Source organism: Danio rerio, chromosome 20 (genome assembly GCF_052040795.2).
Source record: "Danio rerio strain M-AB ecotype USA chromosome 20, GRCz13ab, whole genome shotgun sequence".
NCBI classification, from domain to species: domain Eukaryota; kingdom Metazoa; phylum Chordata; class Actinopteri; order Cypriniformes; family Danionidae; genus Danio; species Danio rerio.
Genome location: NC_141040.1, coordinates 48,207,501 through 48,232,998, shown reverse-complemented (window position 1 = coordinate 48,232,998; position 25,498 = coordinate 48,207,501). Strand labels below are relative to the sequence as shown.

General features: G+C 34.2%; 1 protein-coding gene and 1 long non-coding RNA gene across 21 annotated transcripts in view; one reads left to right on the top strand and one right to left on the bottom strand.

Annotated features, from left to right (window-relative positions):
- Positions 1 to 25,498, top strand: part of runx2b (RUNX family transcription factor 2b) — a 292,292-nt gene that overhangs the window by 238,499 nt on the left and 28,295 nt on the right.
- LOC147839454 (uncharacterized) lies at positions 29 to 2,957 on the bottom strand. The gene is made up of 6 exons (XR_015519061.1): positions 2,721 to 2,957; positions 2,277 to 2,395; positions 1,181 to 1,307; positions 921 to 1,006; positions 540 to 582; positions 29 to 442 (listed from the first exon to the last, which is right to left on the bottom strand). It is a non-coding gene; the product is annotated as an uncharacterized LOC147839454 (long non-coding RNA).

The window sequence follows — 25,498 nt, the reverse complement described above, 5'->3', positions numbered from 1 at the left end:
TCAGTTTTTAAAATGCAACAATGCCAAATATGCTTTAAATGTTTTATTAGTACAGACAGTATCAACAAAATATGATGTCCAAACTTGATGTTTCATCAGAGCAATTTGAAAGTTCAATATAGCGTCACTCATAGTTTTCTTCTGAAATTACATTTTAAACAACTTGGCGTGCAAATCTTTCACTTCTGGTGTTTCCTTGGTCCTCCATATCAAACACAGCAGTTTAAAATGAAGGTATAAATGCTGTAAACTTGTGTGAAAACAAACTGGAGCTAGGAAATCTCATCAAGCATGTCCTGTGAAAGATGTGCTTCCCAGCCACAGGATGACCTTTTTATCCATGACGATGTACAGTAGTAGCTGCTGATCGCTCATCTGGTGGTTCCTGATGCACGGATATAGGGTGATGCTCATCTAAGAACTCTTCAAGACTCCAGCATGACTAAGAAAAATGTTTGAAAACAAATTGCAATCAAATTCTATGATATATTTAAAAGAACATTTAAAGTAAATAAAACATTCAAGAAATCTAAACTCACCTTTTGAAAATCTTCATGATGATCCACAACTTGACTCTCCCATCTGGTTGAGGTGACAGGATATGGAAAAGTAGAAAAAACACATATATCACTGTTGGATCTCCAAAAACAATTAGGTTAACCACTATGACTAGAACTGGAAAAACAGGCAGCTGTCTGTCCAGAATCCTCAATTTAACACAACACTTGGAGCAAAATTTAGAGGAGCTTAAAATCTTTTATATCATTTAGTGATGCTGACTTCCCCAAAATATTGGCCACAGTGTAAAAAATATTCATAAACTTACAGTTTTCTGTAAGCGTGCGCGTGTGTGTGTGTGTGTGTGTGTGTGTGTGTGTGTGTGTGTGTTTGTGTGTGTGTGTGCGTGCGTGTTTCTTTACCAGATTCAACTTGTTAGGCCCTTTCAGGTCCAGTATTGACGCCACCTTTCCTGGAGTCTAGCAGATGTTTCAGGTCCAAATATAATCTAAAATATTAGGATAAGCAGAAGAGGAAAAGTGCAAAGCAAAGAGCAAAACATTATTTAAGTAACAGTTCACCCACAATACAAAACTTATTAACTTCATGTCATTTGTTATTCTCTAATGCTCTAATACCCTCTCAGCTTTGTGAAACAAATACAGAACTTTATCAAACATACCTTCATTATTATCACCACATATGACCAAGAAGGTGTGCTTGGTCATTTCACCAACTCTGGAAATACACCATCCGTCTCTAATCAGCCACCGTCACAGGGTCTTGTGTTATTGTACAGAGAACTGTGGCTGTTAAAAAACAACAACACATTAGTATCTAACACATATGCATAACCTTCAGATAAAAAAAGAGAGATGAACATCACAAAGTATGCCTCACACATTTTCACATATCTTTTGATTCTGATGTTGATTATTGATAATAAATCTACAAATCAAACCTGTATCATCATTAGGCTGCTCAAATATGAATCAGTTGATTAATTTTACAGACAGGTGGCTGTTTACAACGCACTAATAAAACGGAAATGTTGTGTACAGTACATGCTAAGTTTAGCCTATAGTTTTAAGCACAATATCATGCGGGAGAAAAAGCTTGACTAAGATGTTCCTGACAACAGAAATAGCCTAACTTACTAACGTCAGACATCCCGAGTTGGGAAAAGTCATTTTCGGGGGATACAGAGTTGATTTGCGGGAGGTTGCAGGAGAGATGAGTAACGTTACCTAAAGAGCAATGGGATGAGTTGCGCGCGTCGTACCTAAAGAGCGGTGGGGGTGACTTGCGCGCGACGTACCTGAAGAGCTGGGAGGGATGCGGTGGAGAGGGGCGTGCAAAGTGTTTAATGACCGGGCGGAAGACGCGCGATTTCCGGGAGATTATCATTCATTTGCGGGCATCTACTTGGGCATCTGGGAGTCTCTGTGCATTTGCGGGATAACGTTAACGTTAATCCCGCAACTTCCGGGAGACTTCTGTAACGTTAAATGTCTGATAAAGTGCAAACGCGGTCATTTAAAGACATTAATGTTAACATTACGACTTTAATGGTTGTCAACACTTAATATAATTCAAGCGTAACTTACGTTATCACACGAGTCTAAGTTATGGACTAACGGTATATGGACGGCCACGAATGAACCAGTTTAAAAGGGCCGCGGTGTTTAAAATAACCAAATTAACGTACACGAATAACAAACAATCATATGTTTCAGTCAGGAAGCCTTTTACAAGTAAGCATATGCTCATTTACTCACCAGATATGTTTTAGAAACTCTTCAGAGCTCATGGAAACCGTCCTGTGTTGCCGTTAGCATCCGGGCAGAGTAACGTTAGGCTAACGTAAGGCTGCTCCGGGGATTCCCTCGCTAGTTTGCTTGGAATTAAAGGAGAAGTGTCGATTTTATTTTACAGATGGTAACAACGCACAAAATGGCATTAAGCGTGACAGAAATGTGTTGAACATGTACATTTTATGTTTTTATGCACTATGTATGCGTGAGCACATATAAAAACATTCTTGAAAAGAAGTCAATAGTAATGCAGTTAACGTTAAGCTAGATACACAAACGACCATGAATGAACCGCAGAAGTTTAAAATTGTCACTCCATTCTAAAGTTATTAACTTAACAACATGTTTACAACTGTATTTCCTCAAAGAAAGTAAGTAAAATACCAACATTTAGGTAGTTTGACTCACCAGTTGCTGTTCTAAACCTCAGATGGAAAATGGCGTCTGGAAAATTCTTCTGTGACTGGGGCTGCATGAATTCCCGGATGTTGGAAATAACTCCACCAAGTGTAGAAAAGATAACTCCTTGATTTCGCACTGAATAAAATCAATTCTAACTCTTATAATATTCATTTATCAAAATCTAACTCTTTAACGTCAACACTTTACTCTCAAATGCTTCAACACCGAGAATTTAACTCTGATGAATTTGCTGTGTAGTCAGAACTCACCAGGAGTATTACTATTGCAATATATATATCGGCATTGGCAGGAGGTGTGCGTTAGGCCGCAGGCCAAGTGCCTTAGTGTCCCACCAGTGATGATATACAGGCATATCACACTGCTAAGAGTATGATATTGCGTTTATACAACAGTTTGACGCCATAATCGTGTAAATAAAAAAGAAAATCAAACTCGGAAAGTCTAAAAATTCTTTTGTAAGAGGAACTACTTTCTTTTGCAATTCATTCACATCTGCAGCTGACGGTCAGAATAGCAGAAACTGTTACTAATTCACCAACGTCATTTTAAAGCTAGTATTTGAATGATTCTCTTGCGTAATATCTAAAGTGATGCCAAAACAGATGATTTGCAAATAATTAACATGTTTGCATATCTAAAATGCTGCAAACAAATGAACCTTTTACTCAAATTGCACACCTAAAAGTTCAAAGCAAAACCATAGAAAGTCATATTGTCAAGGGCTGTGTAATATTAATTTAGTAACTCATATTTATCTTAGCGTATTTTAGCAATATTTGTATTGTTAAAAGTAGTTAAAACAAATAAAAATAATAATAATTGAATATATTTCGCATAACTGAAGTTTTTAAAAATGTATTTGATTTCTCTTCAAATTTCTCTTCAAGTTATATATTGTTCTTAAAAACATTTTAATGTTGCATATTTAATATTACATTCAAGTACATTTATTTTTATTAGTTTTTGTAATTTTTAATGTGCAGAAAACAGCTTATTTTGATTTGTAAGCAGACACTGTAGAGAATTCTGTTTTCTGCATGTTTCGGTGTTAATCAGCTGTCTGTCTGTGTTATTGTCTGCACAGAGGTTCTGCCACGCTAACATTGTGCTTGCATCAGCTTGTTTTAATAGCACTTATAAAACAGCGAAGAAGAAAAAAAAAAAACTACTACATCTGTCAGTGCCAACTGGTCTGGCAAGCAGCTGTTTTACTTTATTATGAAAAATATATACTTTCGCCTTGGCGTGGAAATCAAGCCTATCACATCCCTAACAACATTTCTGCCTCTCTTTTTCTCTCTGGCTTTCAGACTATTCTCAATGAACACATATGGTACGAGTATTTAGAGGCACTTTAGACGCAGCGGCTGTATATGGTCTTGATTCTTCATTGTATTACAATGGCCTCCAGCAACTACAGGCCACAGCTTTGATGTTGAAGACTTCCTCTACCGCTGCCTTATCTATAAGTGAAGTTTTGAAGGGCTTGCAGGCCGTGTTATTGTGCGTAGGAACAGATGAAAGGTTTAGAGAACCGGAGGTCTCTAAGGGGACTTTTTGTGTTGCTTGTATATTGTAGAGCTCCTGTCTCAGCTACACTTAAATATTGCTCTTCAGGTGCTATATGTTGTCAGACTGCAAGAAGGCAAGACATTACAGGTGAATTAAGTAAAAAAATATATATATATATGCCTCTATTATATCTTAGTGGTCTAAAGTAACAAATTACAAATACTCAAATGACTGTAATTGAGTAGGTTATTTTAGGAATTGTACTTTACTAAGTCTAGTTTTAAAAATGTGAACATTTACTTTCCCTTGAGTACATTTTTAGTGCTGTATTGACGAGCTGCGTCCCAAATCGCATACTTATGCACTATTCTTCGCCATTTTGTAGTATAAATAGTGTAAGTAGTGTGTTCACACTGAAAACTCTAAAAACATTAAGTGCACTTTAATTACCCGGATGATGCACTCATTCAGCCGGTTAAATGAAGTGTGGAATGATGGACACTTCACGCACTCAACGACCGCAGGTTTGCTTACGTAGCGGAAGGGGCGGAGCTATCGGACGCACATGTTGGATAACTTTATTTATTTTGGATGGTAAAAGCAAAGTTCTACTATGAGAGTGATTATAGCGCCTCCCGATGGTTAATGCGGTAATACTCACGGCAGGTATTACTTGATAATTCGGTTGTTTATTTCACTGATTTGGCAACCGTCAAACGTCATCAGGGAAACGGTTTGAATTTCCGCTTAGTAAAAAAAAACATTAGTGTGCCATTTGGGACAGCACTACATACATATACTATCCTGTTGAGTGTGTAAGTGCATAAGTACATAGTGCATGAGTGCATAGTGTATAGTGTGCCATTTGAGACGCAGCTACACTTTTACTCCACTATTTTCCATCAACCTGCTCTCACTGCTTTCTTGTCTATACTGATTGGCTGAGTAGAAAAATCAGTCTTGTGATTCCATTCCAATCAAATTGCATATTAGAATAGAATCAGATCTGATTTGAGCACTAAGTCTCACAGTGTGAATGTAGCCTAAATGCACTACAGAATGTTACGTTTTCACACACATGCACAAATAGCGTTTAAACACATCACACTTTTACAGTGTAAAATTCACTACCCACTACTTCTGAGTACTTTTAGTAGGGCTACTTTTTACTTATACTTTGAATAATGTTTACTTTTTCTCTACTTGCACTACATTTTTGGGCAAGTAATGGTACTTTAACTTGAGTATGATTTTTCAGTACTCTTTTTAACCACTGACTGTTATCCTTAAAAGGATAGTTCATCCAAAAGTCATCATTTACTCACTTGTTCAAAAAATGTTTGAGTTTATTTCTACTGTTGAACACAAAAGAAAATAGTTTGAAGAATGCTGATTGCCCATTGCCTTCAATAGTATTTTCTATAACTGTGGAAGTTGATGGATGCCAGTAACCAGCATTGTTCAAAAGATTTAATTTTGTGTTTAGTTTTTTTATGAAGAAAGAAACTCAGAAAGGTATAAAAACAAATTGAGGGAGAGTAAATGAGGTCATTTTAGTTTTTGGGCGAATAAAAGGTTTTTTACACAAAAAATGAAAATTGTTATTATTGATTCACCTTTCATTTGTTCAAAACCTATTGGAGTTTCTTTCTTTTGTTAAAAACAGAAGAAGATATTTTGTAGAATGCTAATTGTTCATTGACTTTCATAGTATTTTGTTTATTCTACTAGAGCAGGGGTGCCCAAAATTTGTCGTATGAAGGGCCAAAAACCAAATATTACTGATAAGCGTGGGCTGAAGATAAATATACCAAACTATTTTATTAAAGTTGCCATGTGAAATTTCCTTATTCCTTTCATAATAATAAAAATAAATAGAAAGCATTACTTTGAATAGGCTAACTTTTGCTGGATAACTTTTTAATTATACCTTATTGTAATAAAAACGTAAACAATCACATTTATAACACAGCTGAAAACTCTTGTCAAGCAGAATATGCCTTTGCCTTGATTCGTTTACCAAAGTCTCTGCATTGTCCTCAATGCATTGCATGTAAATTTTAAACTAAATCTGATTCATTTGCATAATTTAAATTGAATCGTTTAATTTCAGATAGCTTTTTGTGTAGCTTAACAATAAAACAAACAAATTCGAAATGCCAATCTCTAATTGGTCCAACTTTGGCCCGCAGGCTCTAGTTTGGCCATCTCTACTAGAGTATATAGAAGTAAATGAATTCTAGCAATCAGCATTCTTCAAAATATCTTATTTTCTGTTTTTCTTTTGTGAGGTAAGAAACTTGTAAAGGTATACACCCATTTCGAGGGAGGTCATTTTAGGTGAGCTATACCTTTATTTATTTATTCATCAAATGAATCTTGTTCTAAATATCAGCCATAAATGACATGTTAGTGGGTTTCTTTAGATAATCATACTTTATATATATATATATATATATATATATATATATATATATATATATATATATATATATATATATATATATATATATATGATAGTCATTGTTTTGTTTTGTTTAAAGTGAAATTAAACAGCACATTTGAATATACGGGAACAAAAAATAAAGCTTCATTAAACTTTTGTAATGCTCAAACTCTTTTTTAACTCACCTAAACTCCATCTGCAGTTACAACGAGTCTCAAAGATTCATTCATTCAGCTAGGGCATCAATTAAGCAGAGACAAGAGAGAAATAAACCAACCCCGAAATAAATGAGCAGAGCCCTGGATGTCCATGTGATTGTTTAACAGGCTAATCACAGGTGCCCTCTTAATAATTTTACGTTTCTGACTCGACGCTGATTTTTATCGGAGAACACCTCATTTGCAATCCTGCCTCATTAAATCTCAAATTGGTGCTAATGAGCAGGTAATTAAGGGGGAAGAGGCCCGTCTCGCACGTTCAGACAAAGCCTACAGTGTGCTGTCAGAACCAGCCCCCGTTGAACATCTCTACCCTTATTTTTGTCATTTTTTTGGAAAATCATTGACCATCATTAACCATAACATGTTTTTGCACATCAAATTATTATTTTTTTTATTCATTCTTTCAGTCAAAATGTCCTCATTATGTCCAGTAAGGGTGGTTAGAATGTTCATTTGGGTCTTTGTCCACACAGGCCTCTTTTTGAGGCTGATATCCAGTGCAGGAAGTGTATTAATGTGTTTGTGTGTTTAATAGATCTTGATGGCTGCCATATGAACTGGACAACGAGAGCGTTGAGTGTTTGACGCTGACAGACGTCTCTCTCTCTCTCTCCCTCTCCCTCTCTGTCCGTCTTGATTGGTTTACACATGGTTGGTGTTGTAGACAGAAGCGCTCAGTACTTTTACACACCTGTTTTTATAGCACTTGTATCAATGCTGGCCTGACATCTTAACATTTTAATTAAATTATGGAGAGAGAGAGTTTATTTTTTTTTCGCAATGGTGATTGTCATATCTGTCAACCCTCCCGTTTTTGTCGGGATTCTCCCGTATTTTACCGTGCTGTCCCGCTATTATCCTATCTAAGTGTTTCCCTGTATTTCTAGCCTGATCTCACGAAAAAACGTAAGTATTCAGTCGTACAAAATTGTAAGATTTTAAAAAGGAGGCGTGGCACCCAACCCCGCCCCTAAACCCAACCGTCATTGGGCGATGAGCAAATCGTACTAAATTGTATTAATTAGATCGTACAAATTCATACGAATTAGCCACTAAATCAAAAAGTTACGAATTGTCGTGAGATTGTGTTTGTATTTCTCCTGTACTTGTAATCTGTCTATGAAAAGTGAGAGTAACATCATCAAAGAGCCGATCTCAAATGTGATATAATCTGTTCAAGACAATTATGCTTTTACCTTATTTTGGCTTGAAAGCCGCATTCACTTCATTTGCATTAAAGCGGTGCGTCGACCGTCGCCCTTCCTATGCAACCTCTGAATTAGTATCAGAGCTGACTGACGGAGGTGCTCATATAAAGGCACTGTTGCCAGATTAGCTTCTGTACACGCCATTTGAAGAGGAGCGAAAGTGGACACTTTTGGATTTGGGTGTGTTTGTAAACAGACAAAGACACTTATTAATATGTAAACATGTCCGACCATGGCGTGTTTTATTTTAAACACAACAAATTTTGTCTTAAATGAGCACGAACAGTTATGAAACTAATCAAATGGTTTCATTATAGATCTGTGGATTCCTATAGTGACAGCTCTGTTATCAATCAAAACAGTGAATCAAAATAAGAAGGTTGCTGCTCTTTACTAAATAACCATAGTAACTATAATTAGTATTTAAATACAGCAAATAAATAGTGAACTAGATTTTATGACTTGACTTGTTTCTGTTTAGGCCACTGATTTTAATCAGGTTAAACCTTTTATTTTATTAGTGTTTATATTACTATATTTTATGACACAGTGATAAGCACAATCGCCTCACAGCAAGAAGGTCGCTGGTTCGAGCCCCGGCTGGCATTGTTGTGTGGACTTTGCATGTTCTCCCCGTGTTCGTGTGGGTTTCCCCCACAAGAACATGTGGTATACGTAGGTGAATAGGGGAAGCTAAATTGTCCGTAGTGTATGTGTGTGAATGAGTGTGTATGGTTGTTTCCCATTGATTGGTTGCAGCTGGAAGGGCATCCACAGAGGAAAACATATGCTGGATAAGTTGGCGGTTCATTCTGCTGTGGCGAACGCAGATTAATAAAAGGACTGAGCCAAAAAGAAAATGAATGAATGAACAGATTAAGCAGGGTGTCAGCAGGGTAGTAAAAGGTAGTAAATGAAATTAGCCAAAATAAAGGATATTAACAAGTAATAAATGTCATCTGACGAGGTATTACATTTTTCGAGCATAATTGTTTTATATAAATTTTCAATTAGTGTTAAATGCAGGCCTTTATTCTATTCTTTATTCTATGTTAAGAGTAGGACCTGAGCGATATCATGTGAGGCGAGGTTTGTTCGCGCGAGCACTGAAACAAACTGGGTACCGGACTGGCTTGCAGTGTTGAATTTGATTATTCATGGAAAACCTGGAAAAGTCATGGAATTTTAACTTGACATTTTCCAGACCTGGAAAAGTTTTGGAAAATCAGAAAAACCCACAAACTTTTCGAAAAGTCATGGAAAGCAGATATTTTTATATAGATTAGTTGTCTTTACTACTTTTCTGTCCTTGATTAATCACATTATTTGTGCGATGTGTAAGCATTATCTACATCAACTTTACACAGATATAAATACAAGCTGAAACTAAATAGATTGTTGCATGTTTTACGATATGCTGTAATAAATGCTAACATTGTTTTTTACCACACATATGTAGACATTGCATGAAACATTAGGTCATGAAAATGTACTTGAAAGTCTTGGAAAAGTCATGGAAAAGTCATGGAATTTTAGTAAAAATGTGTATGAACCATGAACACTTAACATCAAGTACATAAACAAAAAACTGAAAAAAAGAAAATATTAATAATTAATAAAAAAATAATAATAGTAATTTATCAAAAAATAATATTAATAATCCATTAATTAACTGCATATTTTATGTAGCCGAATTGCTTCAGGCACAAAAGTAAATGTATTGTGGAACATCTTATACCTTACACATCTTATGTCCTTACACGTCGCCCAAGGGGCATCAACACAAAATATTTGTTTAAGGTGTGTGTGCTGTCTCCTATTATTTCCTCAACACCTGCTCATAATAGGATGCAAGACTTCACAGATTGTTTATTCACTGATATTGTTTAAATAACTAATTTGCCATGATGACAGATTTGCTAGATACTAGTAATCATCTTAAAGTGTAATTTAAAGCCTTAACTAGGTTAATTAGGTTATCTAGGCAAGTCGTTGGACAACAGTGGGTTGTTCTGTAGCCAATCGAGAGAAAATTAATATCTGAGGGGGCTAATAATATTGACCCAAATATATTTTGAACGATTTAAAAACGTTTTTTTATTCCAGCCAAATCTAAAATAAAAATAAGACTTTCTCCAGAAGAAATATAATAGGAAATACGGTGACCATTTCATTGCTCTGTTAAACATCACTTAATTATAAATAATAATAATTATAGTCATTACAATTTCTTACAATTTTGTGTCCACATATATATATATATATATATATATATATATATATATATATATATATATATATATATATATATATATATATATATATATATATATATATATATATATATATATATATTATGGATCAAAAAATGAAAGGTTTTTGATCAAAGTCTCTTATACTCACCTTAATTCCATACAGTAACATTGAAATATTTAAGTTTAAAAAGCTCCTATTATGGATTTTGGAAAACACAGCCCTAAGTGAATGAAAACATCCAGCTGAGGTTCAAATCTGAAAATTCACAGTTTTTAAAACTATTGATTATTTAATGAAATAGTTGACTCAGAGTCAAATATATGAATCATGTTGGGTTCGGATCTTTTGCCTGAACGTGTCAACATTGATACAGTACATCACCAAAAATGTAGTGCTGGATCCGGTAAAACGTGAATGCGCCTTTTCCCTTCAGACACTAGTGGAGAGAGGGGGTTCAAGGGACTGATCATGACTGACAGATGGAGATTCAGCTGTGCAGAATAAAGGGTTAAAATTAATGTTCACGGTAATACTATGATATACCCAACCTTGTGCTGTGCTCGTTTCTGTCATTTTTCGGATTTTTGATACAATAACTTACGGTGCAATGTGTGGTATTTGTGTTGTTACATGCAGGGTGTGATTAAAATTGTTGTCTCGTTTTTTGTAGTTTGCAAAATATGTATTTAATTGTGTGTTGTAACTTGGAATCACTCCGTGTAGCTTGTAATCACATATCTATTATAGATCGGTGCTTGTACTGCTTCACTCAGGTTAAATCTGTATGGGGCTATTCATTTATTGCATCCAAAACCATTTTGAAAATGTGACATGTGCTTCTTCCTTCACCAATTTAAATGCATTTCTGAACTTGCGATCCTCTGCCATTTGCCTATGCTATGGCCACCATGAGCTGTACATACACACATGCAGCACGGTCTATTTTCAAAATAGTTCAACTTTTGCCCATGTGTGGATAAATACTGAATGTGTGTCATTGTTACTACTTGTGGTTAGGGTTAAGAATAGAGCAATATGCTGGAGTTTAACTGCATTGATTTAATGCACTCCTGCATTGGGCTCACACATATACTCTGTTAAATACTTCATAACCATGCTGGGCAATTCAAGTCTCACGCTGAACCCAGTTGACCAATCACAACAGACTGGGTCATCAGACCAATCAGCGCAGATTAGCCTCATGCAAAGGAGAGATTTGGGAACAAATGAATCGCTGAAAACTAATCATATGGGAGTCTTTGGGATAATTAGGTCAAAATAAATGCAGATTATAAGACAATGAAAGTGTTTCGTGACCTCACATGCATATCAATCTGTAGTTGGAGACCCCCAAAACCAAAACATGACCTTTTATAATGCAAAATAGAGCAAATAATAAAATATTTTATGTACTCAAAGAATTATGTTTGCTGTTTTTTTAAGTACTTATTTAAAATGGACTGAAGCAACATAATTCTTGAGTTTTTTTGAGGAACAACTTAATTGTTTTTTGTTTAATCCACTTACATTTGTAAAAACTAGGTTAACTTAATTCCACCATGCAGACTTTGTTTAAGTGGAATCCAGCATTTGTTTACAGTGTATTTCTGTATTTATTTTTCTTTTAATATAATCATTAATCTTTCATAACAATAGTTACTTCTAAATGTATACTAGACACATTATTATTTACAACATACAGCAAAATGTGCAGTACATTTCACATCTACTGTAAAAAAATAAAGCCCAATGTACTATACTTAAAGGAATGTTCCGGAATCATATTTTACAGCTATTTTAACCATATTTTGGTTAATAATTGAAGGAGGAATCACAATTAATGGTAAATAAACTAGTAAATCCGTCAATTAAATGGAATATGTACTAGTTCATATATTTACACTGCAGTGTTTGCATTTTTTCTGAGTGTTAAAATGCTTAATTAAATAATCTGTTACCAAACGATTCATATATTCCCTCTAAATCAACCCATGATGTTGCAAGAACCTAAAATGAAATAAAGTCTAATAGTGAATTTATTATTATTTCCCTCTCTGACACTAACAAGAGAAGCCTACTTGTGGTATGTGTCTGATTACATGAAGTGTGTGTGTGTGCCTGAGCCTTTGTGTACACACTGACTCCTAATAGCTCTCATTAAGAGTCATTTGATCTAATAGTCAGGGTGGAGCTGGTTAAACTAACATACCTGCGCTGGGGGCCTGCTGTAATTATGGATTCGGCATCAGACTGTCACTGTTTAACACCTTTAGGAAGTGCTCAGTGCGTCTTTGTCTCAATCACAGCAGTCAAACGACAAGTCACGCAGACCGCAAGTAAATCCACTTTCGAGTGCACTTGCTTGAAGCTAAAATCCCCAATCCGACACACGAGTCTCCTTGTTTTGACAGTCTCACACATCAGCGAGTTGAAAGCACATGATCATTTAGCTTTAGCAATAACAGCGGCTGATATTAGAATAAAAAATGGCACTTTTGGTGTGTCGCTGCTACATAAACAGACCACATAGGCGTTATTTAATCTCACTATGAATGTAAAAAGGTTTCGCCTAGCATCGCTTTGTGGTTAGTAGGTGTTTTATGGTATGATATTTTGTTGTTGTGTTGCTTCCATCACAAAATACAGTATTACCACAATGTTGACATACTGTAAGCTGCAAAAAAAAGTTACTTCAACAATTTTTAAGCCTGATTTATACTCGACTTGTTTGCTTGAGTTTGTGTGGTAAATGTGATGTCATCGCGTGTTTGTGAATGTTTGCTTTGGGTGCACGCGACATGATTTCGGCTGCCGGTGTGCATGTTTTTTTTTTTTTACTTGAGCGAACAGTGCGTGTGGCGTCGCGTTTGATTTGAGTTGAATATGAAACATTCTGAAGAGATTTTGTCTGAAACAGTACGACTGTACGGGCATCTTTTGTATCTGTGATTATAGAGCTAACCTGATGATAAATCATTCTTGGCTAGAAATTGCAACAGCCGTGAGAAAGGAGAAAGTTTTTGTTAAAAGGTTTGGAAAAACCTATAGGATTTGTTAAAACCAAAAGAGGTCATGGCAAAAGTGAAGACCCAGGTACACAATTACAAAATATGTTTTTCCACCAGTCATTGGTTTAACACTGATTTGTATATTGCAATTTTGAATTTGAATCAATTTGATAGTTAAAAAAACTAAAATAAAATCACAGTATTATTTCTTTGATAACTGGGAAGGAATATTTATATTGGTTTACAATAAACTGATGCCTGTTTTTCTAGGCTTTATTGGTGATAAGGGTCAGGAATGTTGGACCATTATTGCCTTTTTAGCATAAAAAGAAGACAGAAACTAGCCAGACAGTAATGTATGAATTGTGAAGCGGTCTAAATAATAAAAAAAAACATGTATTTTGGTAACACTTTACAATAAGGTTCATTAGTTAATGCATTTACTAACATGAACTAATCATGAACAACACATGTACAGCATTTATTAATCATAATTGAACATTTACTAATGTATTATTAACATCCAAGTCCATGCATGTTAACATTAGTTAATGCACCATGAGTTAACATGAACTAACAATGAACAACTGTATTTTCACTAACGTTAACTAGCATGAACAAATACAGTAGTAAATGTATTGTATATTGTTTGTTCATGTGAGTAAATGCATTAATTAACATTAACTAATGAACCTTATTGTAAAATGTGACCTGTATTTTTAGTAAGTGTACTTTTTTTGGCTTTTATTCTTGGCATGATAAAAATATATTTGTAGAGCAACCCATGCTCTCTAGTCATTAATTTTTTTTTAATAAACTTTAAAAAGTAAAACGGTCTGAGATGTGAACAAAAGCAAGTGATGCTTCAAAATTTGATGATAAAATGGAATGGTTATAAAAATCCTTATAATCATTAAAATAATTTAAATATGATCATTTAAAATAATTTCGAATGATATCAGTGATATGACGTAGTTCTGGAAACTTCCTACTTCTCTGTTTATCTTTCTGATTTTTAGTTGGGCTTCTTTTGACCGCCCCCCTGTCATTTTAAAGAATATCACAACGGCGAACATGGCAAGTATAAAAGCCTCGTTCATTTCACGCAGTGTGCGCACAGTCAGCAGAGGAGCGTGATAGGGCGCCAGGCGAAAGTATAAATCCAGCTTTAGTGGAAAACAGCGTATTTTATTCATTCAGTCAGGAAGATTCTCAAAGCATGCTTCCGTGACTGAAATACGACCTCCGGTGGACAGTAGCAGACTCCGAAATGAGACGCAGAATCAGAGATCCAGATGAGGTGGTTATTAATTACAAATAATATAAATATGACAAACGTAAACAGGTGAGCAGGTTACATTGTAACCCCATGTAGCCACACGCTTGATGATGTGATGAGCAATTGGGCTGTTTGCACCAGACGAAACACGACGGAAATTTAAATACAGCCATTCAGAAGCACAGAATATTCAATTCAATTCATCTTTATTTCCATTGCGCTTTACAATGAATAGTGCACACACTGCACTCCAGCAAAAGGGTAAGGTTTATAATCTAATTAATACATATTAAACCTCTTTAACATTATTAAATGTTCATGCTGAATGACATGGCCTCCACTGAGTCACAGTTCAATTTCAAACAATTTATTTTATTTTCTAGATCTAAGGAGAACTATCTGCTCCAGCTTTCATTAGTTTGGGAATAAAAATCATGTAAAATGTCAATCAAACTCCCATTATTAGCATTTAACACAGAATAAAGCCCATGATCTGTACCTGATCATAGTTTATCCAGTTGTTCACCTGTAAGAAATAGAAGCCATTTTTAAAATATACATTTCAGGTGTTGGTTAGAACAAAAATTCCTTTTGATATGGAAAATATTCCTTCTATGGTGTGCTGTTGCTTTTATTTAGAACACGACTCATGATCAGCCGTAAATCAGCCTTTTGGGCTCGATAGTCAGGCAAGCTCCTGTTAATGTCATCCATCTGGCATCCTACGCTTGAGTGTGTTTTGAATCAAGAGTGCAATGCCTAGTTTAACCACTGGGTGTCAAACTTACATACTGCGTCTTTAAAAGAAATTCAATGTCAAAAGGACCATAAAGTACAGTTGGTAACACTTTATAATACGGTCTCATTAATGAGTTTAAATTTAGACCCATTAGCCACTTTTCTGATTATACAAAATTGTACTTTTTTGTGTATTACCCACTTTACTGACAATACAAAATCATACTTTTTCGTGTATTATCCACTTTACTGACAATATAAAATCATACATTTTCGTGTATTACCCACTTTTCTGAATATACAAAATCGTACAGTTTCATTTAATAATTAAATTGTAAGGATGTAAAGATTCACCGTGAGCCGGTTGAAAGTCGATAAAATATGTGACGATTTAAAGCAGTAGAAATGTTAAATGAATCACGATATATTGTTTGAACAGAGGGGGCGCTGTGTTTACAGGCACAATCTCGCTTTACCTGCACATCAGCTGCAAGCAAGAGGTGGGGCGGCAGAGTAGAATGACAGCAGTAAGGTTCACTGGACAAATCCTAACTGTGCGCAAATTCCGCGAAAAGACGTTTATTTACACTAACAGAACAATGAATATGATGCACATAAACCAGCACCACAGTGAAAAACTACTGTCACAGACGTCTATACGCAAAAACACTAATAATACACCAAACCACACGGACTGGATAACTTGCAACTCTGCTTGCTCTGAAGAGTGTTACGGAGATCACACAGTGCATCAGTGTTTTCATAGCAAAAGTGTGAAGATGTTTTTCAGACTGAAAGAGAAAGTGCTGTTACAAAAGCAGGTGATAGATCATATTTACTCTCTTCTTCTCAAATAGGTTCATGCATATTTTAATAATTTACTTTTATTGAACATTTAAAAATGTTAATAATTATTTCTGTATACACTGATACTTATACTAATTATATACATATATTTCATGCCAGTGGTCAGTCTCCTGGAGCAGAAGGATTATTGACAACCTCTGTACACACACTACTCTCTGGCTTAGGAAAGACTTTCTTCTCCACACCAGGCATCTCAGTCCCCGGTCAAAGAGTGTTATCATCAGCAGGGGACATTGTAAACGTGCAAAGACCTCAGCTTATGCCAGAAAACATAGACATGGTGATATTTCTTTTTTAAAATCTCAGCACAGTCACAGTTTGAGTTTGTTTATATTAAAGTGTCTTCTTTAGTATGTATTATTTTATTGTTTGTTTTTTTTTGGCAGGCTTATTTTTAAAATAGCTATTTAATTTTGGCTAGTTCTGGAAAAGGTATTATTTAGCAAAAAATATGCAGCATATAAGGAAAAATGAAAGGGCTCTTCACCTTAAATTTGTTTCAAATAATTTTGTAAAAAAAAAAAAATCTTGTCTAAATGAATCGTGAATCGGGAGATTAGTATCGAATCGTGAGTCAAGTGAATCGTTACATCCCTTATAAATTGTATTAATTAATAGAAATGAGGCAATTTTCTTATATTAATTAAATTTAATAAATTCATATATATATCAGCCTTTTTTTCTGATGATACATAAAGTTTATGTTTGCTCGTGAGATCAGGTGGATTGTATTAGTAAATACCATCATACGCCTAGCGCAGAGTTAATTTTACAATGGGAACCGCTCTCATAAAACCAACCAAAACAATGAACGGCAGACTCTACATGTTCTGCGTGTGTGTGTGTGTGTTTGTGAAGGTGCCAACCACTCAATCTGGCTCTGACTGTGTGTGTTTGCGTCTATTTTAGACTGATGCTTAGATGCATCATTTAAAAGGCCAAAAATACTGATGGCGCCCTGTTGCAGAGTCGCACTGCTTTCATATCCACACTGAGGTGATGAAGACGTGTGCCTGCGGTTTGAAAAGAGCCGAGGGCTTCTTGTGTGTGTGTGTGTGTGTGTGTGTGTGTGTGTGTGTGTGTGTGTGTGTGTGTGTGTGTGTGTGTGTGTGTGTGTGTGTGTGTGTGTGTGTGTCTGTGTGTGTGTGTGTGTGTGTGTTTGTATGTGTGTGTGTGTTTCTGTACCCCTGCCCTGTTTGGCTGGCCTCCTGAATGCTGAAATGTTAAGACCACACAGACACTGGCAGTCCTCCACAGAAGCCTGGCTCTTTCCTTCTCACTTTCCCCTTTTTTTTCTTCTCTCTCTCTCTCTCTCTCTCTGATTTTTCTTTTCCAGTTTATTCCGTTCTTCCGCTGACTTGCTCAAAAACCCTGTTGATGACGGCCAATGATGAATTTCCATAATTTCCGGGCTGCCTCAGTTTGAATCTGAGCGTCATCTGGACGTCTGTTCAATGTGAAGATCTGTAGGATGTCTCTGAAACGTGTAAATCAAATGACATTTAGCAGATGTTTTGGAGGCTGTTATGATGCCTTCATCATCTTAAATCCAAGAACTATTAGATTTTTTTAACTTATGTATATTTATATGCATTTATGTATGTATTATATCATCTTTGCATTAAATTACAAAAAATGAATGCGTGGCGTTGCTAATGCAGCGTCTATGGGGCAGGACAGTAAATTTGACCCTGTTCTCTCTTCTGGCTGCCGTTATCAGTCTTCCTACTATTTTCTTTTTCTGATAGTCTTAATAACACCATCATTGAGCTTTTCCTTTATTATTTCAGCAAATTGGATTGTTAAAAAATGATTTGTTGTACTCTCCCATTCACTACGCTCTAAGTTTCTGCGTCTATAATGACTTCTGCTACTGAGAAACCCTGAAATGTGAAAAAAGAGTTCAGAAAGTGGCGTTGCCCACAGGACGTGATGTCATTTAGGAGTATTTGTTTTGGGTGAAACGTCATCACTGACCGAGAGCTATAGGTAAAATAATTTGTACTATTTTAAGCGTTGAAATGCTACGTTTCTTACCAATTCCCTTGTTAAAGAGAAGTCATAAAGGAAATCTCTTTAATAAGAAAATATATTTATTTAGAAATTATATATAATATATTTTATAAAAATCAATCAAAATATGTTTGATGTTAAGATATTCCCTGATGTATGCGATCATTGTGTTTAAAAGCCAGCATCATTCACTGTATAAAATGCTGGGTTCCACACAATCAATTTGTGTTGGGACAACATGAAGGAAGCTTATAAGTTTTTACAAATTTAATTGAATTAGAGATAAAATAATTAAGTATGTCCCCCCCGATAAACTCAAGAATCGTTTTGTCTCAGTTGATTTTAAATAGGCAGTTTGAACAAGCATCAAATGTCATTTTGTGAGTGTTGGCTCATTTGCCTGCAGCTGCCCAAAACTTTCAACCAACTGGAAAAATGTTTTCCAGTCGCCTAAAGATCCAGATCCTCTTGTGGCAGTTCTAGGCATTACTGATCTTGAAATCAGGGTGCCTGTGGGGTCTTAAAATGTCTTACATTTCAAAAACAAAATTTTAGGCCTTAACAAATCTTACATTCACAGAAATATTGTGTTTTTAAATCATTTTAAACAGGTTTTATTTTAAAAGTTGTTCAAGTAAGATTACCCAATCGGGCAACAATCCATCTAAATATATATATTTCCCAGTGATGGGTTGCGGCTGGAAGTGCATCTGCTGTGTAAAACATAGGCTGGATAAGTTGGCGGTTCATTCCGCTGTGGTGACCCCAGATTAATAAAGTGACTAAGCAGAAAAAAAAAATATATATATGTATATATATATATATATATATATATATATATATATATATATATATATAGCCCCTTTTTATTTTTTATTTAAATATTTTCCAAATGATGTTTTGATAAAGGAAATTTCACAGTATGTCTGATCATATTTTTTCTTCAGGAGAAAGTCTTATTTGTTTTATTTCGGCTAGAATAAAAGCAGTTTTGAATTTTTTTAAAAGCATTTTACGGTCAAAATTATTAGCCCCTTTAAGCTCTTTTTTTCACTAGTCTACAGAACAAACCATCATTATACAATAACTTGACTAATTACCCTAACCTGCCTAGTTAACCTAATTAACGTAGATAAGCCTTTAAATATCACTTTAAGCTGTATAGAAGTGTCTTGAAAAATATCTAATCAAATATTATTTACTCTCCTCATGGCAAAGATAAAATTAATCAGGTATTAGAAATGAGTTACTAAAACTATTATGTTTAGAAATGTTATGTTTAGAAATGTGTCACTTTAAGCTGTATAGAAGTGTTTTGAAAAATGTAGAAACATTATTTAAAAAAACAACAACTTTAATGTGTCAATGCCACTGGAGTTTTCTTGTTTTGACACATTAAAATATGTGGTTAAGAAAGAACTTTTTTTGTTTTGTTTTGTTTTGTTTTCCAATTTCATTGGTCCAATCGGGCCATTAGGAAAAATCCATAGTGTTCAGCCCCTGAGTCTAAAATCTCATTCATAGTGGTCTTAAAGATGTCTTAAAAAGTCTTAAATATGACTTGATAAAACCTGCAGAAACCCTTTTAATAAAATATACAGAACAAAAAATACTGTACGTTCATTGGTCAGTCTGCTAGCACGAAGGTTAATATTATTAAAAATGAAACAGAAAATCGCTCCTTCATTTATTTAAACTAATGAGGAATCCAATTAAACATTTGGAGCAAGACGAAATCAGATTTTCTTTAGACCAATTTAATGTAATTTGGCAACCTTTTTACAGATTATTTTAATGAGATAAATTATTTAGGAAATAACTAAATTAAAGAGGCTCATTTTGACTAATACTTAAGGTATTAGTCCTCCCCCACCCACAACTATTATGGCAACTATTTCAGAAATGATCTGTTCTTTCAGCCTCTTCCCTCTTTTTTGTTTGCTTCTTCTTCTGTTTTTTCTTTTTTATGCCTTTGTTATTGTTTGTAAGTGAATGTGTTTGAATATTTAAAAATCAAATAAAGTAAAATAGAGTATAAAGTAAATATACTCAAATATTAAATAACATATATTCAATAAAATATTCTTAAGTAGAAATAAAGAATATATATACTTGATATTTTAAATAACATTTTTATAATACATTTAGTGTCTAATTTATATTTATTTTTTCACAAAAAAAATATATATATATATATTTCGGACTATATTCATGTCAGTGTAACACATTATCTCCCCATATCATAATTGGCTTCATTACTTTATGTCTCCTCTCCACCAATCAGCTGGTGTGTGACGGGCAGTCTGGCACAATATGGCTGCTGTCGAATCGTCTAGGTCAATGCTACACACTGTTGTTGGATGAGGAGATTCCCCACATTGTGCAAAGCACTTTCAGTGTCTAGAAAAGCACTATATAAATGTAAGGAATTATTACTGTTATTATCATTGTGTGTATATATTTAGATATTTTCTATACAGAAATATGTTTTTGTTTGAATAAAAAAATATATAATCTAGACACTAAATTTAGTATGAATATTTTATTTAGAATATATGAATATAAATAAACTGTATAAACATACAGACAGACACATACACACACCACACAAACTCACACACACACAAGATTAATATTCATTCATTCATTCATTTTCTTGTCGGCTAAGTCCCTTTATTAAACCGGGGTCGCCACAGCGGAATGAACCGCCAACTTATCCAGCAGGTTTTTATGCAGCGGATGCCCTTCCAGTCGCAACCCATCTCTGGGAAACATCCACACACACATTCACACACAAACACTCATACACTACGGACAATTTAGCCTACCCAGTTCACCAGTACCGCATGTCTTTGGTCTGTGGGGGAAACCGGAGCACCCGAAGGAAACCCAAGCGAACGCAGGGAGAACATGCAAACTCCACACTGAAACGCCAACTGAGCCGAGGCTCAAACCAGCGACCTTGCTGTGAGGCGACAGTACTACCTACTGCGCCACTGCTTCGCCAGTTTAATATTCAATGTATTACTATTTTCTTTATATATATATATATATATATATATATATATATATATATATATATATATATATATATATATATATATATATATATATATTTTACGTAATTTGGGGTGTTTTAAATATTGACTGTGGTAATAATTCATCATTTCCTGGCTCCATTGCTCATGACTGTCAGAATCTGTTATCTGATCATGGGTATTTATTTACATCATCTTGTCCAAACAGTGTTTCATGCTGTTCATCAAGTAGTCCAAGAATCCTTGGATCAAATAATTCTCACTCATTCTTTTTTTCATTGTTCTTGGATCAGTTAATTTGGCCACACAGACGTCCCCCGGTCATCAAAGCAGGCTAGAAAACAGGAATTAGTCCATTATAAGAGTGTGAGATTATATCTGTGTCAGCTGGAGACTGCATGGGCCACATCTGGACTGAATGTGTTTGTGCTTCCGCTCCCCGATTGAACAGGGAATCTCACTCCTCTGGCTGGGGGATGACAGGGATTTTTGGGACTTTCCCTCCAGCGGTGATTTCATCTGGTTTCCTGGCTGTCTGAAATACCTCACTTCATACAGATGATGTGCTCATTCCTTTACTGCATGTCATGAGGATATTTTAGGACACTTCAATGGTCCTGAACTTGCTTTTAATAGCATGCTGTAGCAAGTTTTCATCTTAAATTTTTTTTTTTTTTTGGAATTAAAAGGTAAAATTAGTGCCTAATGCTGAAGAAATTTTAATTACTTAACTTACTTAAATTACTTCATTCATTTTCTTTTCGGCTCAGTACCTTTATTAATCAGGGGTTGCCACAGTGGAATGAACCGCCAACTTATCCAGCAAATGTTATTACGCTGCAGATGCCCTTCCAGACTCAACCCAGCACTGGGAAACACTCATACACTTGTATTCACACTCATACACTACGGCCAATTAAGTTTATTCAATTCACATTTCATTTAATATATTAACGTTAATTGAATTTAGTTTCATTGACATTAGACATTTATTTGAGTTTATATTTAGTTTATTCAATTCACATTTAATTTTTATTCATTAACATTAATTGAATTTAATTTCATTGACATTAGATGTTTATTTTTTTTTAGTTTATTCAATTCACATTTAATTTATTTTAATTTAATTTAATTTAGTTAATTAACTTTAAGTAAATTTGATTTCATTGACATTTATTTGAGTTTATATTTAGTTTATTCAATTCACATTTAATGTAATTTAATTCATTAACGTTAATTGAATTTAATTTCATTGACATTAGATGTTTATTTGAGTTTTTTTTGTTTATTCAATTCACATTTAATTTATTTTAATTCATTAACGTTAAGTGAATTTAATTTCATTGACATTAGACATTTATTTGACATTTTAATTATTATTTAAAAAATAAGGTGAAAACTTTTATAGCATGCTATTAAAAGCAAGTTTAGGACCATTGAAGGATCCTTAAATATCCTCATGATTTTATTAAGATATTTTAAATAAGGTAACATTTTTGTGATCACTTATGATATTAAATATATAATTTATTATTTTTAATAAGTAAAGGTTAGAATGCGTCCAGTACTATGCTTTAACCTTTATAGGGCAATAAAAAAAACTTGCATGGTAACTTCATTGACATTGATTACAATATATATCAAGTCTTTTTAAATCAAAAGTCTTGTAATAACCCACAGTACTCCAGTGTTTTTCCAATGATCATTTCAATGAGCTCTCTATAAAGGGTTAATAAGTACAGTAAACAGCTTTGGTGCCCCAAGACTTGTGCATAGTACTGTACTGTATATCTATATGTACTTAATGTTTAGTCTCTTTATTAAGATGCAAACAGAAAATATGGAGAAAATTGACTTGATTTTTAAGAACAAAATTACTTCATTAAAGTCAGTGATTAGTGTTAGCTCACTTTTTAAACCTTTTTGTGGAGATTGTCCAGAAGTTTTCTAAAATAAAGTGCTATGTAACATCAGACCTCTTTCAGTTCTTCTTTAGGTTTAGACTCGTCTTTTTTAAGTCCAGGTGAATCTTACTGCCTCTATAACATTCAGGTCTGGACTCTGTGGAGGCCATTTCATGACTGTCTTGGTTTCGCCAGCTGTTTTAATTTTTTACTGCATTAGTGGAGTGTTTGAGATCATCATCATGTTGTAAAATAAAACCAAAACTATTAAGGTCTTTTCTAGAAGGAATGGCATAATTGGTTAAAACAATTATTTATATTTTATTTATTTATTTATAATTAAAATGTCAAATAAATGCCTAATTTCACAGAAGTTAAAATCCTTTAACATTAATATTGTAAATTAAATGGAATTTTTAAAACAACAACATTAAAATGATACAATTTGATAGTATTTATATACATTTAATTGGACAACTAAATAATAAATTAAACAATTAGACCCCAAAAAATCCAAATCTAATATGTATTTTCTGGTTGTGATCTAATAAAACAAATAATAAATAATTATATATGATCATTACACAATGACAAAAACAACAAATGCAATGTTAGCCTAAATCTTTAAACAGTACTGTATGTTTTTTTCATTTTATTTGATGACAGAACATTATTTCGACCTTCTTTTCCACAAATATTACTCAGAAGATATATATTTTTAACATTAATATTTATTCGCTGTATAAAAACACACTTTTGTAGATGTAATTTGATGTGAACACCAGTGGCACTGAGGCGACCCGTTGAGCCCAAAGCTGCCCATGATCTCTCTAACACTCATTCCTGGCTTTCTATTTTCTCTACACCGCCGGGATTGAACCAAAAACCTTTGTGTTCGCAGCCCAGACTGTTAACCACTTGGCTGCCCTCAACCTCAAGAGATGCTTCTTGGGCGAGCAAATGAAACCGAATACTTTATCCAAACCAGAGGTGGCTGCGTGTTCCTCGAGGACAGAACCGAAAACAAGCCACTTCACGTTCCAGAAGCTTCCCATTGTTCGTCTCTGGTCTTCATATTACCTGCAATGTGGTCTTATTGTAACTTCTGCTCCAGTGATTCTCAACACCCCCAGAAAAATGTAAATATTGCCCTGCGCAAATCTGTCTTCGGGGAGGATCAGTAGTGAAATTTACTGGTGATCAGAGTCCGCTGTCTCTCCGAGCACAGAAAATTGGGTTTTATACGAATTTGAAGGCGCACAAAGCACATCTTTGTCCATTTTATTTCCCCCCACGCTGGATTTATGTTAGCCTGTCTGGATTCAGCCTGTCACCAAAAATTATATCGTAGACAAATTTGATAGCAGACAAATTGGCTTTGTGTGAAAAGGTAATGCGGCTCTTCCTGGGAGGTTGAGTTATGCTGCCGTTTAGCTTTTTACATGTGTCACATGGCTTGCAGGTTCAAAGTAACATGTCTTGAAGGTACACGGAGAGTCAAGCTAATGATTTTTCCATTAGCTGTAATGTTTTCATTGTGGTGGAATAATGTATTGTTTTGTCTACACCATGTTTCATGCTTTACAGGAGACGTGTGTGATATTAAGTTTGAATTTTGTCTTTTTTATGTAAATTTTTTTTTTTGCTGTATTTAGACCACCAAAAGGAAATATTTAATGGATGTTTTCATTTGCTATTGGTCTGTTAAAGATTGGGGAAAAATTTTGTCTGGTTAAAATATCTAAAAAAAATACGTGAGAAGGACTTAAGATGTAGTTGTTTTCTATTTTAAATCTTACTCAAATAAATAAATAATTAATTAATTAATTAATTAATTAACTAAATATATATATATATATATATATATATATATATATATATATATATATATATATATATATATATATATATATATATACAGTTCAAGTCAAAATTATTCGCCCCCTGTTTATTCTTTTCCCCAATTTCTGTTTAACTAGAGAAGATTTTTCCAACACATTTCTAAGCATAATAGTTTTAATAACTCATCTATAATAACTGATTTCTTTTATCTTTGCCATGATGACAGTAAATAATATATTACTAGATGTTTTTCAAGGCACTTCTATGCAGATTAAAGTGACATTTAAAGGTTTAACTAGGTAAATTAGACTAACTAGGCCGTTTAGAGTAATTAGGTAAGTTATTGTATAACGATGGTTTGTTCTGTAGACTATCGGAAAAAAATTAGCTAATAATTTTGACCTTAAAATGGTTTTTAAAAAATTAAAAAC